We start from the raw sequence: 14,906 nt of genomic DNA, 5'->3' as shown, positions 1-14,906 counted from the left end.
GGCCAAAACACATTAGAAGCAAAGCTTGGAGCGCCAATTTAAAGCACTAGATTCACAGGACTAGGAAAAGTCATCTGAGAACATACCTGTGGTGGAGATACAAGAATGGGGGAAGTTAATGACAAAGGAAGCAAACCTCAGGGACTAGTCCAAAATCCAAGCAAGAAAGCAGGCAACAATAGGGTAGTCTGACATCAGGTAAAAAGAATCCAATCACTGGAATGAGGATATAGGAGAAGAATAATGGTTATACGAAGTGCTAATAAGAGCAAGACACAACTAAAGCCTCAAGATATACAGGAATTGAGGCAGGATTCCACGAAAAAGTCTCAAGTCCACAGCAATAAAGTGAGAATCCTGTTTACTTAAAGTGCAGTAAAAGGTGGTGACTTGATCACAAAATAAAGGCTAATGGAAGTCCCTTGGTAGTAGGTCTATAACACCAACAGCAAGGTTGACTTCTTGTTGAGTTAGAGACTTCTAAATTCTTCATAAGAATAAAAGCAGTCCTGGCAGTTAGGGAATTCCAAATGGTAAGATTCAAACAAAATAAAGACTTAGTTTTAAAATCCCCATTTCAAAGATTATGTATTCCTTTAAAACAGGGACCAGTAAACTTTGTCCATGATATACAAGATAGTAAATATTTTAGGGTATGCATGCCATACAGTCCACGTGGCAACTACTCAACTCTGACTTTATGCTGTGAAACCAGCCTCAGACATAATATAAACAAAAGAGCATGACTAGGTTCCAATAAAACTGTATGAATGCTAACATTTGAATTTTGTAAAATGTTCATGTGTCATGGAATATTACCTTTCTTGTGAGTTGTTTCCATACAATCTTTTAAACAGGTAAAAAATCATCCTAGGATCACAAGACATAAAAAATGGATGACAAATCCAAATGTGGGCTGGCGCCGCAGCTCAGTAGGCTAATCTTCCGCCTGCGGCGCGGCTGGCACACCAGGTTCTAGTCCTGGTTGGGGCGCTGGATTCAGTCCCGGTTGCCCCTCTTCCAGGCCAGCTCTCTGCTCTGGCCAGGGAGTGCAGTGGAGAATGGCCCAAGTGCTTGGGCCCTGCACCCCATGGGAGACCAGGATAAGTACCTGGCTCCTGCCATCGGATCAGCGCGGTGCACCGGCCGCAGCATGCCGGCCGCGGCGGCTATTGGAGGGTGAACCAATGGCAAAAGGAAGACCTTTCTCTGTCTCTCTCTCTCACTGTCCACTCTGCCTGTCAGAAAAAAAAAATCCCAATGTGGCCCAAAGCCCACTGGTTGCTAACCCTTGCTCAGATGAACTACTCGCCACCTCTCTAGCACCTTCATTCATCTGCAGACCATGAAGCAATGACAGTTCCTCAACTGAATGAAAAGCCAAGCAGTTATCCTGGATACCTTACATGTGTCAGAAATGTATGTGTATTTTTCTCTCACATTTTTTGTCAATGAGAGATGCAGTGTTAAGAAAAGTAATGTTCAGATGACAGTTGCTAAATGCTTTGGACTTCATTTCAAAATGGTGTACAGTAACTTAGAGAATGGATGATCCATTTTTATGCAGGCATACTCATATGCATAATCAACAACTGCCTTCTTCCCACATTACTAGCTCTTTACAATGCTCAAGTTTTTCTGTGATTTATTAAGTTATCCTCCCCCTCTCCTTCTCCCATGGATAATCTTCAATAAAATTATCACAGTGTGGTTCTCTATTATCACACCAACAGGAATAGTTTTCAGGAAATAAAAGAGAATTTCCCTTTGTACATGCCCACCTGTTGTTGGTACTCCCATAAAAGAGCCCCGCATTCAAAAGAAATCACCATATTCTGAAATCTGTAGAGGAGCTAATTAAGTCCAGTGATCATGCTAATGGAAACAGAAAATGACTCTTAGCAACTAAACCTTTGAAATTTCCCTGTTTCTACATAAATGAAAAAAAAAATGGTGTGCTTTTTTGAAAAGAGCTTTTTTCATAGTAATTTTGCATTTAAAAAATGTTTTCTTTCTATGAAAGTAATGTGTGTTCATTGGTATTTACAATTTCAAGTCTTACTCCCTTCATCCTCAAACCCTTTTGGACAATTCCACAATAATATTTTAAATAAGTGTGGGGATTCGGCTTCATGTAGTTATTCTTTGCTACTGTCACACTTCTCACTATAATGCAGTACAAAAAAGTTAAAGCACACATAGATCAACAATCCTACCTAGAAATATCCCTTACAAACATACAGAAATTAAAATCCAATTTGGAAAATAAGGTATATGAGGAAAAAAGCAACCCCCTCTAAAATTAAAATAAAAAGAAATAAGAATGGAATCAAGAAATACCTTGAGATCAAAAAATTTCCTTGTTTGAAAATTTTGTATGGTTCATGCTTAATTATTCAGACTAATGATGACAGGACACACAAATATGAATAAACCAAAACCATATATAACTCTATCAAAATTCCAGTCAGAGTTACCAAAGACTGAGGATTTATGTCTTCTTCAAATAATTTCATGATCACATCACAATAATATGTGTGGCTATACACTCATCCATTTTGTAAACAATTATCAGAAATATTCTCTAAAACCTTTTATAAAGTAAATAGTTCCTAGGCTCAACAGTGCTTAAAATTTAACCTAGAAATTACATGAACAGATGCATCATTATGCACAGATTAAACAATGAGAAAAATATTTTTTTAACTTTTATTTAATGAATATAAATTTCCAAAGTACGATTTATGGATTACAATGGCTTCTCCCCCATACCGTTACTCCCACCCAAAACCCTCCCCTTTCCCACTCCCTCTCCCCTTCCATTCACATCAAGATTCATTTTCGATTATCTTAATATACAGAAGATCAGCTTAGTATACATTAAGTAAGGATTTCAACAGTTTGTTCCCACACAGAAACATAAAGTGAAAAAAAAATAGATGATTTTTTTTAAATGATGATGAAATCAGATCAGACCTATTGTCATGTTTAATCCCAGTGAGAGTCAAGTTGGGAGTTGATAATTTCTTTTTTTTTTTTTTTTTACAGAGGATCAGTTTAGTATGCATTAAGTACAGATTTCAACAGTTTGCACCCCCATAGAAACACAAAATGAAATATATTGTTTGAGTACTCGTTATAGCATTAAATCTCAATGCACAGCACATTAAGGACAGAGATCCTACATGAGGAGTAAGTGCACAGTGACTCCTGTTGTTGACTTTACCAATTGACACTCCTGTCTATGGCATCAGTAATCTCCCTATGCTCCAGTCATGAGTTTCCAAGGCTATGGAAGCCCTCTGAGTTCTCCGACTCTTATCTTGTTTAGACAAGGTCATAGTCAAAGTGGAAGTTCTCTCCTCCCTTCAGAGAAAGGTACCTCCTTCTTTGAAGACCTGTTCTTTCCACTGGGATCTCACTCGCAGAGATCTTTTGCCAGAGTGTCTTGGCTTTCCATGCCTGAAATACTCTCATGGGCTTTTCAGCCAGATCCGAATGCCTTTAGGGCTGATTCTGAGGCCAGAGTGCTATTTAGGACATCTGCCATTCTATGAGTCTGCTGAGTATCTCTCTTCCCATGTTGGATCACTCTCCCCTTTATTTATTCTATCAGTTAGTGTTAGCAGGTACTAGACATGTTTATGTGCTCCCTTTGGCTCTTTTTTTTTTTTTTTTGACAGGCAGAGTGGACAGTGAGAGAGAGAGACAGAGAGAGAAAGGTCTTCCTTTGCCGTTGGTTCACCCTCCAATGGCCGCCGCTGCAGCCGGCGCACCGCGCTGATCCGATGGCAGGAGCCAGGATCCAGGTGCTTTTCCTGGTCTCCCATGGGGTGCAGGGCCCAAGCACCTGGGCCATCCTCCACTGCACTCCCTGGCCATAGCAGAGAGCTGGCCTGGAAGAGGGGCAACTGGGACAGAATCCGGCGCCCCAACCGGGACTAGAACTCGGTGTGCCGGTGCCGCAAGGTGGAGGATTAGCCTATTGAGCCACGGCGCCGGCCCCCTTTGGCTCTTACACCTATCAGTATGATCAATTGTGAACTGAAATTTATCACTTGGACTAGCGAGATGGCATTGGTACATGCCACCTTGATGGGATTGAATTGGAATCCCCTGGTATGTTTCTAACTCTACCATTTGGGGCAAGTCAGCTTGAGCATGTCCCAAATTATACATCTCTTCCCTCTCTTATTCCCACTCTTATGTTTAACAGGGATCACATTTCAGTTAAATTTCAACACTTAAGAATAACTGTGTATTAATTACAGAATTAAACCAGTCATATTAAGTAGAACAGACAAAAAAACTATCAATAGCTACCTTTTATTGGACACTATCTACCATCTACTGTGCCATGTGATTTACATTCAAAAATTCTGTCAGGAATCGATGCTTTTATCTCCGTATCACAGACAGTAATATATTTAAATTGAAATGAACCGTAAAGATTTAGAAGTTCTGCTGAAGACTGTGTCATTTGCTTTGAGTCATGTCTTATCAATAAAGCTGTAGTGAGCTGAGCCCAAGTCTTCAGAGCTTAGGTCATTTCTGGAAGAATCTTGTCTCCCAGGCTTTTGTAGAGTAACCCTTGTACAGATACACAATTGAGATATACACATGATACACACATGATCCTTCAGTCTGGAGATCAGAGCCTAGTATATACTAAATATTATTCATTCATCAGATATTCACTGTGCCTTTAGCTATTGCCAAACATGGTTCTAATACCTATGGCTAGAGTAATTTAAAAATTCTGATTTATCCTGTATTGAGTTACTCTGCTGACATTTTCTAGATAGAACATCTTGACTTTCATTGTCAATGTGTCACAGAAAATGTGTCTTTCAATAAAATTATTTTTAGAATTAATGTTTAAGCAAAAATATTTTTGGAAAAACATATTTTCTCTCTAAAACTCAAATATAAGTTTTTAGTAAACATTGTGCATGAAGAGTCTCAAGTTATAATGAAAATGTATTTATAAAACAACAGTATCAGGGCCGTGCTGTGGTGTAGCAGGTAAAGCCACCGCCGGCAGTGCTGGCATCCCATATGGGTGTGGACTTGATACCTGGTTGCTCCACTTCCAATCCAGCTCTCTGCTATGGCCTGGGAAAGCAGTAGAAGATGGCCCAAGTCCTTGTGCCTCTGCACCCACGTGGGAGACCTGGAAGAAGCTCCTGACTCCTGCCTTTTGATCGGCACAGCTTCAGCTGATGCAGCCAATTGGGGAGTGAACCAGCAGATGGAAGACTCTCTCTCTCTCTGCTCTCCTCTCTCTGTGTAACTCTGACTTTCAAATAAATATATAAATCTTTAAAAAATAAAAAAATTTAAAAAAGTAAAATAAATTCATTTCAAAAGCTCATTAAATAAAAAGTAAAATGACCATAGACTAGCAGAGAAATAGCAGGGATATGAATAAAGAAAAAAATCAGTATCACATGTAGACATTTAGAAAATCATGGTGTCGACACAGGAATATTTTTTAGGTGCCTCTGGCTCCAAGAAGTGATGAATTACTATATATAAGGATGTTGGGAGCCACTGTGCTGGTTTCCCTGTATAGGCCTTTGTTTAGACTAACCTTCAACTGTGTTCCTGTAATGAGGATTCACTAGAAAATTCCATTTGTACAGCTCACTGATATGGTTAGCGCTTGGCCATCTGGCTTCAGTGCTCTCTTTATTGTACCTCGATAAGCATGTCTGGTAGCTCTAAGACCTTGCTGTAACTCCCTTTGTCAAATTGATACTGATTCCTGTGAAATTCTTCCTTTGAACTATGTTGTAAGATGACCCCTGCTTACCCTCGATTGTTACAATCCTTGCCTTGTACTATATAAGCTACCTCCTTCTCCAATAAAGTGAGACCTTGATCAGAGTACTGTCTTGATCTCCCTTCTCATGTCTGGTTTGTCTCTCCACTCAGGTTTGCCCTCCTCGTGTGCTAGTTGATTACCCCACGGGCCAGGGCATAAGGAAACAATTTATATAATTAACCTTCATATCCACAGATTTTGCAACCAAAGATTCTACCAAGCACATACTGAAATATACAAAATAGGGGATGACGTTGTATTGTCACAGATTAAGATGCAGCCTGCAATGCCAGCATCCCACATTGCTACTGGTTAGAGCCCCAGTTGCTCCACTTCTGAGTCAGCTAAGGGCCTAGGAAAAGAAGCAGAAGATGGCCCAAGTACTTGTGCTCCAGCCACCCACAGGGGAGACCAAGGTTAAGCTACTGGCTGCTGCTGGTTTCTGCCTGGTCCAGCCCAAGTCATTGTGGCCATCTAGAGAATGAACCAGCAAATGGAAGATCTCTCTCTGTCTCCTCCTCTCTCTCTGTAACTCTGTCTTTCAAGTGAATAAAACATCTTTAAAAAATAAAATATTCAAACTAGACAAGTAGCAGTTATAGTGAACATGTACAGGCTTTTTTGGTCATTATTCTCTAAACAATAAAGCATGACAGCTATTTATATAGCAATTACTTTGTGTTAGGTATTAACAATGTCTAGAGATGACTTATATAGGAGGATGAATATAGACTATATGCAAAAATCATGCCATTTTACACAAGGGAATTGAAAAAGCCCTAGATTTTGGTATCCTCAGGTGGTCCTGGATATTGTTATCCCCTGTGTATACTTGGTGATGACTGCATTAGATTATCTGCTTACAGCAAAAAGAAATGATTTTTTCATGCTTTTTACATTCTTACATGCATATTTTAGCTATATACTTGGTTGTAGTTTTTGAGTTGATATGTAATACATTATTTTTTCTATACATAATAATAGTTTCCCAGTTAACATTATTACATAGAATGTATAATTTTCTGGAATGAATCACTAATATTTGGAGGTAACTGCTTAGTAGACAGAAATCCCTGCTTTGATGGAATTTATACATCAGAGGGAATAGAGAGATAATAAACATGATAAATTAGTATATTGCATAGTGTTAGATGGTGATAAATAATGAAAAGAACAAGCGAGGCAGAAGAGGAGGAAGGGGTAGGTATATGTGTGGCCAAAGAAATCACAATTTTGGATGGGTTCTCAATAAAGCCTCAATGAGGATGTGATGCCTAAGTAAAAAACCCAAGAGAGCTGAGGAAGCCCATTATAGGTATATGTTGGTAACCAGTATTCTCAATTGAAAGAAGCATGAAGACTATTCCCATGAATTCCAAGAACTGTAAGCTGGAGCTCCATTGGAGGAATATAAGCAAGGGGAAGACAGAAAAAAACATGGGGAGTGGGAAGGAAAACAAGCAGAATTATGGTGGGAACAATGGTGAAAATTGTCCAGTACTGGTATTGAGCCACTATCACTCCCCCAAGCCATTTTCATTTCCTTTCTACTTGACCTAAGATAGTAGCCTTGCATATAAATCTTCTATCTGCTTTATTGAGAACTGTATGATAAAACGAACACAGGTAATTATAGAGAAGGTCTGTTTCATGGTCACAGATACAACAGCAATCAATCAAACCCCGTGGTGCAAAGTTCCATTTGCGAGTGTTTTGGTTTCCTATTTCTTAAAGTCACATCTAGTTCAAAATGGAACCGCCTCTCTACCACAAAGGGCCAGCTTTGTGTGTTAGATTGAAACGCATTGATAAAATTGTGGAATCTTCCCCAGACTTTTCTCAAGAATGGATTCTTGAGAAATGGATTCTTCAAAAGGACAAGAGATAGATGAACTTTAATGAGACCTTTACTTTTTCTCTGTAAGGGTGTCTTGTGGTAATAGATTATATAATAATTATAAAGACATCTTATATTCTTCATGAGGAAATAGCATGCTATATAAGTCATATACAAATTGCTGTCAGGTTGAATTTTGCTCAAAATTATATACTCCCTAATCAGGTTGCTTTTTTTTTTTAGTACAGAAAAATACTGTCATGAAATTTAATTTTATCCTGAAATATTTAACAAAGATGAACACATAAGGCAAGCAGAGTAAGACCCAGACACATGGGTTGGGAGAAAGAATGATGACACTGCTTCCAGTGCCATGCCTGTGCTGACACAGAGGCAGCTGAGGAGAAAGATATAGAAACTTTGAAGGAGTAAAGGAATATCAATCAAAAGGGGTAGTCTGAAGCATAAGAAAAGGTTTTAAAATAGCATTTTCCAGCAAAGTGTTAAGTTGAATACTCTATGTGATACTAGGATGTTTCTTTCTACTTTAGAGCAGCTTAGGTTTAAAAAAGGGAGACTAACATCCAAAGAGTTTAAACAAGGCAGGAGCAGAAAAGTCAGTTGGAAACCTATCCTTAAATATAATTCAACAAAGCAGAATAGTCAATGACATATATGGGAACTTCAAAAAGTTTCTGTAAAGGCAGAATTAAAGAATAAATTTATTTTAGAGCAAAAATTGAAACCATGAATGATCTTTTTGATATACATTTTTCATGAACTGTCTTGAAGATCTCATAATACAACAATAAAACAAGTCTTAATAGTATCATCGTGAAAATTAGTTTCACTGCACCCTGTCATCATTACATGCATTTTATTCTTAACTTGTAGAATCAAGATTAAAAAAAAGCAGAAGTTAAACCTAAATAAGCTATATAAATTCAGTCCTTTTTAAAGAAGAAAAATAGAAAGCTTCATCTTACAAATATAGTGTTACCTTTTAAAACAAAACTTTTTTTTTTTTTTGACAGGCAGAGTGGACAGTGAGAGAGAGAGAGACAGAGAGAAAGGTCTTCCTTTGCCGTTGGTTCACCCTCCAATGGCCGCCGCGGCCGTCACGCTGCAGCCGGCGCACCGCGCTGATCCGAAGGCAGGAGCCAGGTACTTATCCTGGTCTCCATGCGGGTGCAGGGTCCAAGTACTTAGGCCATTCTCCGCTGCACTCCCGGGCCATAGCAGAGAGCTGGTCTGGAAGAGGGGCAACCGGGACAGAATCCAGTGCCCCGACCAGGACTAGAACCCAGTGTGCCGGCGCCGCAAGGTGGAGGATTAGCCTAGTGAGCCGTGGCGCCGGCCAAAGCAAAACTTTTATACAGAAACATGCTAACCAAGTGGGAATAGTATAAAACAGAAGATAAATTTTTGGGGGGAAAAGTCAGTTCTAGTTTGGATGCCAAGAGCACTAACGGTCTCAACTGGCGTGGCTGAGGTTCTAATCCTGGCAATTCACAGTGGTTACTGACATTAAGGAAGTCATGGATGGCTATGGAAGGCATCTTGTAGTTAGAATCACTTTTCATTGGCAATTAGGAGAAGAGGAAAACTCCATTTATTACACCACTCCATATTAGAAGCTTCTTTTCCAAACAACTTAAGAATGTTGCTCATGCGTTCTAGGAAGCTAGAAGTTCCATAGAGCTAGAAACGGATACACTCGATGCCAATAAGGATGAAATTATACTATTTACAAAGAAGAAAGTCATGTCTCACTGACAAAATATTGGATAAACATAATCTACACTTCTTAACCCGAGAAAGACATTCCAAAGAGTGGTGTGGTCAGGTCACAGGGAGCCACTTCCCTGCTTTAGGGAAGGGGGGCTGGACTATGAAAGAGTAAATAAAACAGAGGACTCAACATGTTGAAGATTCTTGCTCAGGCCCTCTGCACTTCTTTCTTTGCTGATAATAATACTGTATAGAAAATGAACAATTTTGATATAATGGAAAATGAAATTCACCCAGTAATTCTCTGATAACAGTTATCTGCCCTCTTCCCTAGGGTGGCATCTGGTAGGGCTTTACTCACAAATTCCATTGGGTTTACTCTGTGTCCTAACCACAGGACCAGCGTTAAGGTGACTTATTATCAAAATATAGTAACAAGTATTAAGAGGGCCAGCGCCGCGGCTCACTAAGCTAATCCTCCTCCTGTGGAGCCAGCACCCCGAGGGGTGCAGGATTCTGTCCCAGTTGCTCCTCTTCCAGTCCAGCTCTCTGCTGTGGCCCGGGAAGGCAGTAGAGGATGTCCCAAGGACTTGGGCCCTCCACCCGCATGGGAGACCAGGAGGAAGCACCTGGCTCCTGGCTTCAGATCGGCGCAGTGCGCCGGCCGTAGCAGCCATTTGGGGGGTGAACCAACAGAAGGAAGACCTTTCTCTCTGTCTCTCTCTCTCTCACTGTCTAACTCTGCCTGTCAAAAAAAAAGTATTAAGAGAAAGCAATTTCAAACAAGGAAGTTTCGTGGCCAAAGTGTGAACTGGATATTTGTAAAGTCATACATAGTTTTGAGACGTACTTCAAAGGTAAGAAGCTTAACTTTCTTAATTTTCTTCTGAACCAATAAATATAGAAAATAAAATCACCAAAAGAAGTAGAAGAATCTTGAATAACAAACACTTAATAAATGTGTGACATAAGGGCCAGTGTTGTGGTACAGTGAGTTAAGCTTCCACCTGGGATGCCGGCATCCCATCTCAGTGCCCACTGGAGTCTCAGCTGCTCCACTTCCAATCCAGCTCCCTGCTAATGCACCTGGGAATGCAAGTACCTGGGATCCTGCCACCCATGAGGAAGACCTGGATGGAGCTCCAGACTCCTAGCTTCAGCCTGGCCAAGCCCTGACCCTTGTGGACATTTGGGGTGTGAATATGCAAATGGAAGATCTCACTCATTCACTCACTCACTCGCTCCTGCTCTCAATGTATTTATCACCAAACCTACACCATATATTCAAACTGACGTGGATGATTCCATTCTCAAGTGTACTATTAATTAAGAATATGATTTAATAAAATGTAATTTTTTCTACTAAAGAGTCATGTATGCTTTATATCTCAAAAATTAAGAATGTATCCTCCTGTGATCCCTGTTAAACATAAGAGTGGGAATAAGAGAGGGAAGAGATGTACAATTTGGGACATGCTCAAGCTGACTTGCCCCAGATGGTAGAAACCAATGAGACCAAGAGAGAATAAAATATCCCCTTTTTAAAAATCTTTAAAGTACTGAAAAGAAAACATGAATACAGAAAATTGTTAATCCAGAAAAATAAGAAAGAAAGAAAAAGCAAAAAGAAAAGAATGAAAAGAAAAGGGAAGAAAGAGGGAGGAAGGATCATTATATCCTTAGAATTGTATCTATGAACTACAAAGAATTTGTTCTCATTGTATTAATATCACAATGACACGAGAATTGATGAGAATTGTGTTTTATTAATTATCATGAATTTACTGTGACCCTGAGAATCCAATGTATTAATATATTCCTTAGAAACAGAAGTCTATTTCACTGAAAATATCCTTCAATAATGAAGAAAAAAAAAGAAATTTTCATATTAAGTAAGTTAAGAAAATTTGCTGCCACAGACCAAGTATTCAAAGATATGAAAGAGGACATTCTTTATTTTCATTAAATATTTATTTATGCTTAAACTTTATTTTATTGTGGTAAGAACACTTAACATGAGACCTACCCACCAAGTAAATACAAGTTCAAAATCCATTATTGTAGACTGGAGACACAATATATACAGCAGAACTCAGTAGCATATTTATCTTGCTTAACAGAAACTTCATTCTATTTATTAGTATCATTCGTCAGACTCTTTATAATGAAAAAAGTGATAATATAGAAATTCATATTCCCAGTAAAGAATCAATTTAGAATTATGATTTCTTTGGGATAAAAAGAGGATAGGAAGAAATTCAGATTTTCAGGAAAGAAGAGAGTATCAGAAGTGGTATGTATCTGGGTGGATGCAAATTAGAACTTTTTTTTGCCTTTGTCCTTTTGTCTTTATAAACCCTGCAAGATTTAAAACACTAAATATAACATTGTATTGACAATTTCATGATGTACATATTTATATATATACATATATATGTATGCAATATAGATACAACTGTGGTAATGAAAAGAATGGGAAGATATTAATCTAAAAGTGTACAGTTTCTGTATCTCATGTGAAGCAGTAACATTTACTCTGTGTATAGTGTAGTTCCTAGGTCAGTAAGTTAAAAAGAATGCAAAGGAAGATAACTGAAATAGAAAATCTGAAATGAAATTCTAAGAATACCCAAACCCTATGCTCACAAAAGACAGTAAAGTAGGAATAGAGAACCCAAAAACAAAACAAAACAAAACAAAAACACCACCAAAAACAACCAAAAAGCAACAACAAAAACAACAGCAAAAACACAGAAAAGCCACAAGAGTTAATTAGAAAACAAAATGTCAAATGGTGGACCAGCACCCATGTATATAAATAATCCTGTTTATTAAAGTTTTAACAATGGACCAACCACTTCAAATAAAGTTTGTTGTTTTATAGTAGATTAAACCAACCAAACAAATAAAAATAAGGCAAAACTCTGTGCTCTTTAAAACTACAGATTTTTAAAAATACACAGAAAAGTTAAAATAAATAGATGTAAAAGATAACTTATATAATCAGTAGGCGTCAGGAGGCTAGATTTTCAGTATTAACTTTAGATGTATTTGAAAATCAAATATATTAGCAAAGATAAAGAGGGACACTTCATAATGGTAAAAGTTTCAATTCTTCAGGATGTCATAATATTCACAAATGTGCAAAGCATTCCAAAGAGGTGAAATCAAAGTTGACAGAATTAAAGAGAAAAACAGGCACATACACAATCATCACAATTTTTACTGAGAACTGATAGGACAATTATACAAAAAAAAAAAAAAAAAACAGAAAAACTGGTAGTATAGATGATTTGAACACTCTCATTTAGTCTGACTTAATAGATATTACAGGACAAAAAAAATGACAAAGCACATTCACTTGAGTGCACATGGTGTTTTATTAAGAAAGACTGTATCTGCCAATAAACAGATTTCTACAAATTTAAAAATAATGAAATCATACCTTTCACTGATCTGAATGGAATTAAAGAAGAAATAAGTGATTGTAATACAATAAAACACCCTGCAAATACAAACAAACGTTTTCTAAATAGTCATTTACTTAAAGAAGAGACCTTAAAAGAAATTTGAATCTGCTTTGAATGGAATTGTAAACACACAACACATCAAAGTTTGTGAGATGCTGCTAATGCTTTATATACCCTTATAGGTCTCTAGGAGTGTTGAATAATGGATTAGCCACAGTGAGAGGGGAGGTGGAGTTTACTCTCATGGACAGTGCATTTTCAGAATCCCTTCCACTTTGGTCTTTGATCCTCTCTCATATTTTCCCCTGTCTTACACTTAGAAGACCCTCTGAACTTTAGAGTTACTGTTCTGCCTCTTCTCCTTCCTTATCTCTGCCCATGCTAATTCAGCTCTCAGAGGAAAAATATCAGGCTGGCAGGTAGGCCTCCTAGAAGGGAATCACTGCTTTACAATTAGGTCAGCAATTCCTCTGATTTTTTTTAGGATTTAGTGGAGGTTACAGAGAGAAAATGGCTATTGGGGTGAGAGAAAGTGAGACACAGTGGTACAGGAATCAATGCAGTCAATTCTTGAAGTGCAAGAAGCAGCTGGGTGTAAGAAGACAATTGGAGAATTCACCACTTTTAAAAAACAAGATTAGCAATCAGGGAAATGCAAATCAAAACCACAATGAGGTTTCACCTCACCCCAGTTAGAATGGCTCACATTCAGAAATCTACCAACAATAGATGCTGGAGAAGATGTGGGGAAAAAGGGACACTAAACCACTGTTGGTGGGAATGCAAACTGGTAAAGCCACTATGGAAGTCAGTCTGGAGATTCCTCAGAAACATGAATATAACCCTACCATACAACCCAGCCATTCCACTCCTTGGAATTTACTCAAAGGAAATTAAATTGGCAAACAAAAAAGCTGTCTGCACATTAATGTTTATTGCAGCTCAATTCACAATAGCTAAGACCTGGAACCAACCCAAATGCCCATCAACAGTAGACTGGATAAAGAAATTATGGGACATGTACTCTATAGAATACTATACAGCAGTCAAAACAATGAAATCCGGTCATTTGCAACAAGATGGAGGAATCTGGGAAACATCATGCTGAGTGAATTAAGCCAGTCCCAAAGGGACAAATATCGTATGTTCTCCCTGATTGGCGACAACTAACTGAGCACAAAAGGGGAAACCTGTTGAAGTGAAATGGACACTATGAGAAACAGTGACTTGATCAGCTCTTGTCCTGACGGTTGATGTACAATGTAATACCTTATCCATTTTAGTATTTTTTTTTGTTTTGTTCTAGTACCATTGGTTGAACTCTGTAATTAACACACAATTATTCTTGGGTGTTTAAAAATTTTAACTGAAATGTGATCCCTGTTAGGCACTTGGAAAACATTATGCTGAGTGAAATAAGCCAATACCAAGGGGAAAAATACCACTTGTTCTCCTTGATAGGTGACAACTAACTGAGCACCAAAAAGGAAACCTGTTAAAGTGAAATGAACACTATGAGAAACGGTGACTTGATCAGCCCTCACCCTGACTGTTGATGAGCAACTTGATATGTTATCCCTCTTAGTATTTTTTGTTTGTTTGTTCTACTTAATACTTTTGGTTGAATACTGTAATCAATACACAATTCTTAAGTGCTGAAACTTAACTGAAAAGTGATCACTGTTAAATATAAGAGTGGGAATAAGAGAGGGAAGAGATGTGCAATTCGGGACATGCTCAAGCTGACTTACCTCAAACGGCAGACTTAGAAACATACCAGGGGATTCTAATTCAATCCCATCAAGGTGGCATGTACCAATGCCATCTCACTAGTCCCAGTGACAATTTCAGTTCACAATTGATCATAATGAAAGGACTAAGAGTCAAAGGGAGCACATAAACAAGTCTAGTACCTCCTAATACTAACCGATAGAATAAAGGGGAGAGTGATCCAACATGGGAAGCGAGATACTCAGCAGACTCATAGAATAGCAGATGTCCTAAACAGCACGCTGGCCTCAGAATCAGCCCTAAAGGCATT

At 38.3% G+C, this 14,906-nt stretch overlaps 1 pseudogene; it reads left to right on the top strand.

Moving 5' to 3' along the window:
* Nucleotides 1–243: 243 nt before the first annotated feature.
* Nucleotides 244–14,906, top strand: part of LOC100341532 (large ribosomal subunit protein eL15-like) — a 54,154-nt pseudogene continuing 39,491 nt past the window's right edge.

The sequence above is a fragment of the Oryctolagus cuniculus genome, chromosome 5 (assembly GCF_964237555.1).
Source record: "Oryctolagus cuniculus chromosome 5, mOryCun1.1, whole genome shotgun sequence".
NCBI lineage: Eukaryota > Metazoa > Chordata > Mammalia > Lagomorpha > Leporidae > Oryctolagus > Oryctolagus cuniculus.
Note: the sequence above shows the minus strand (reverse complement) of the source record. Positions and strands in the feature narration are given on the sequence as shown.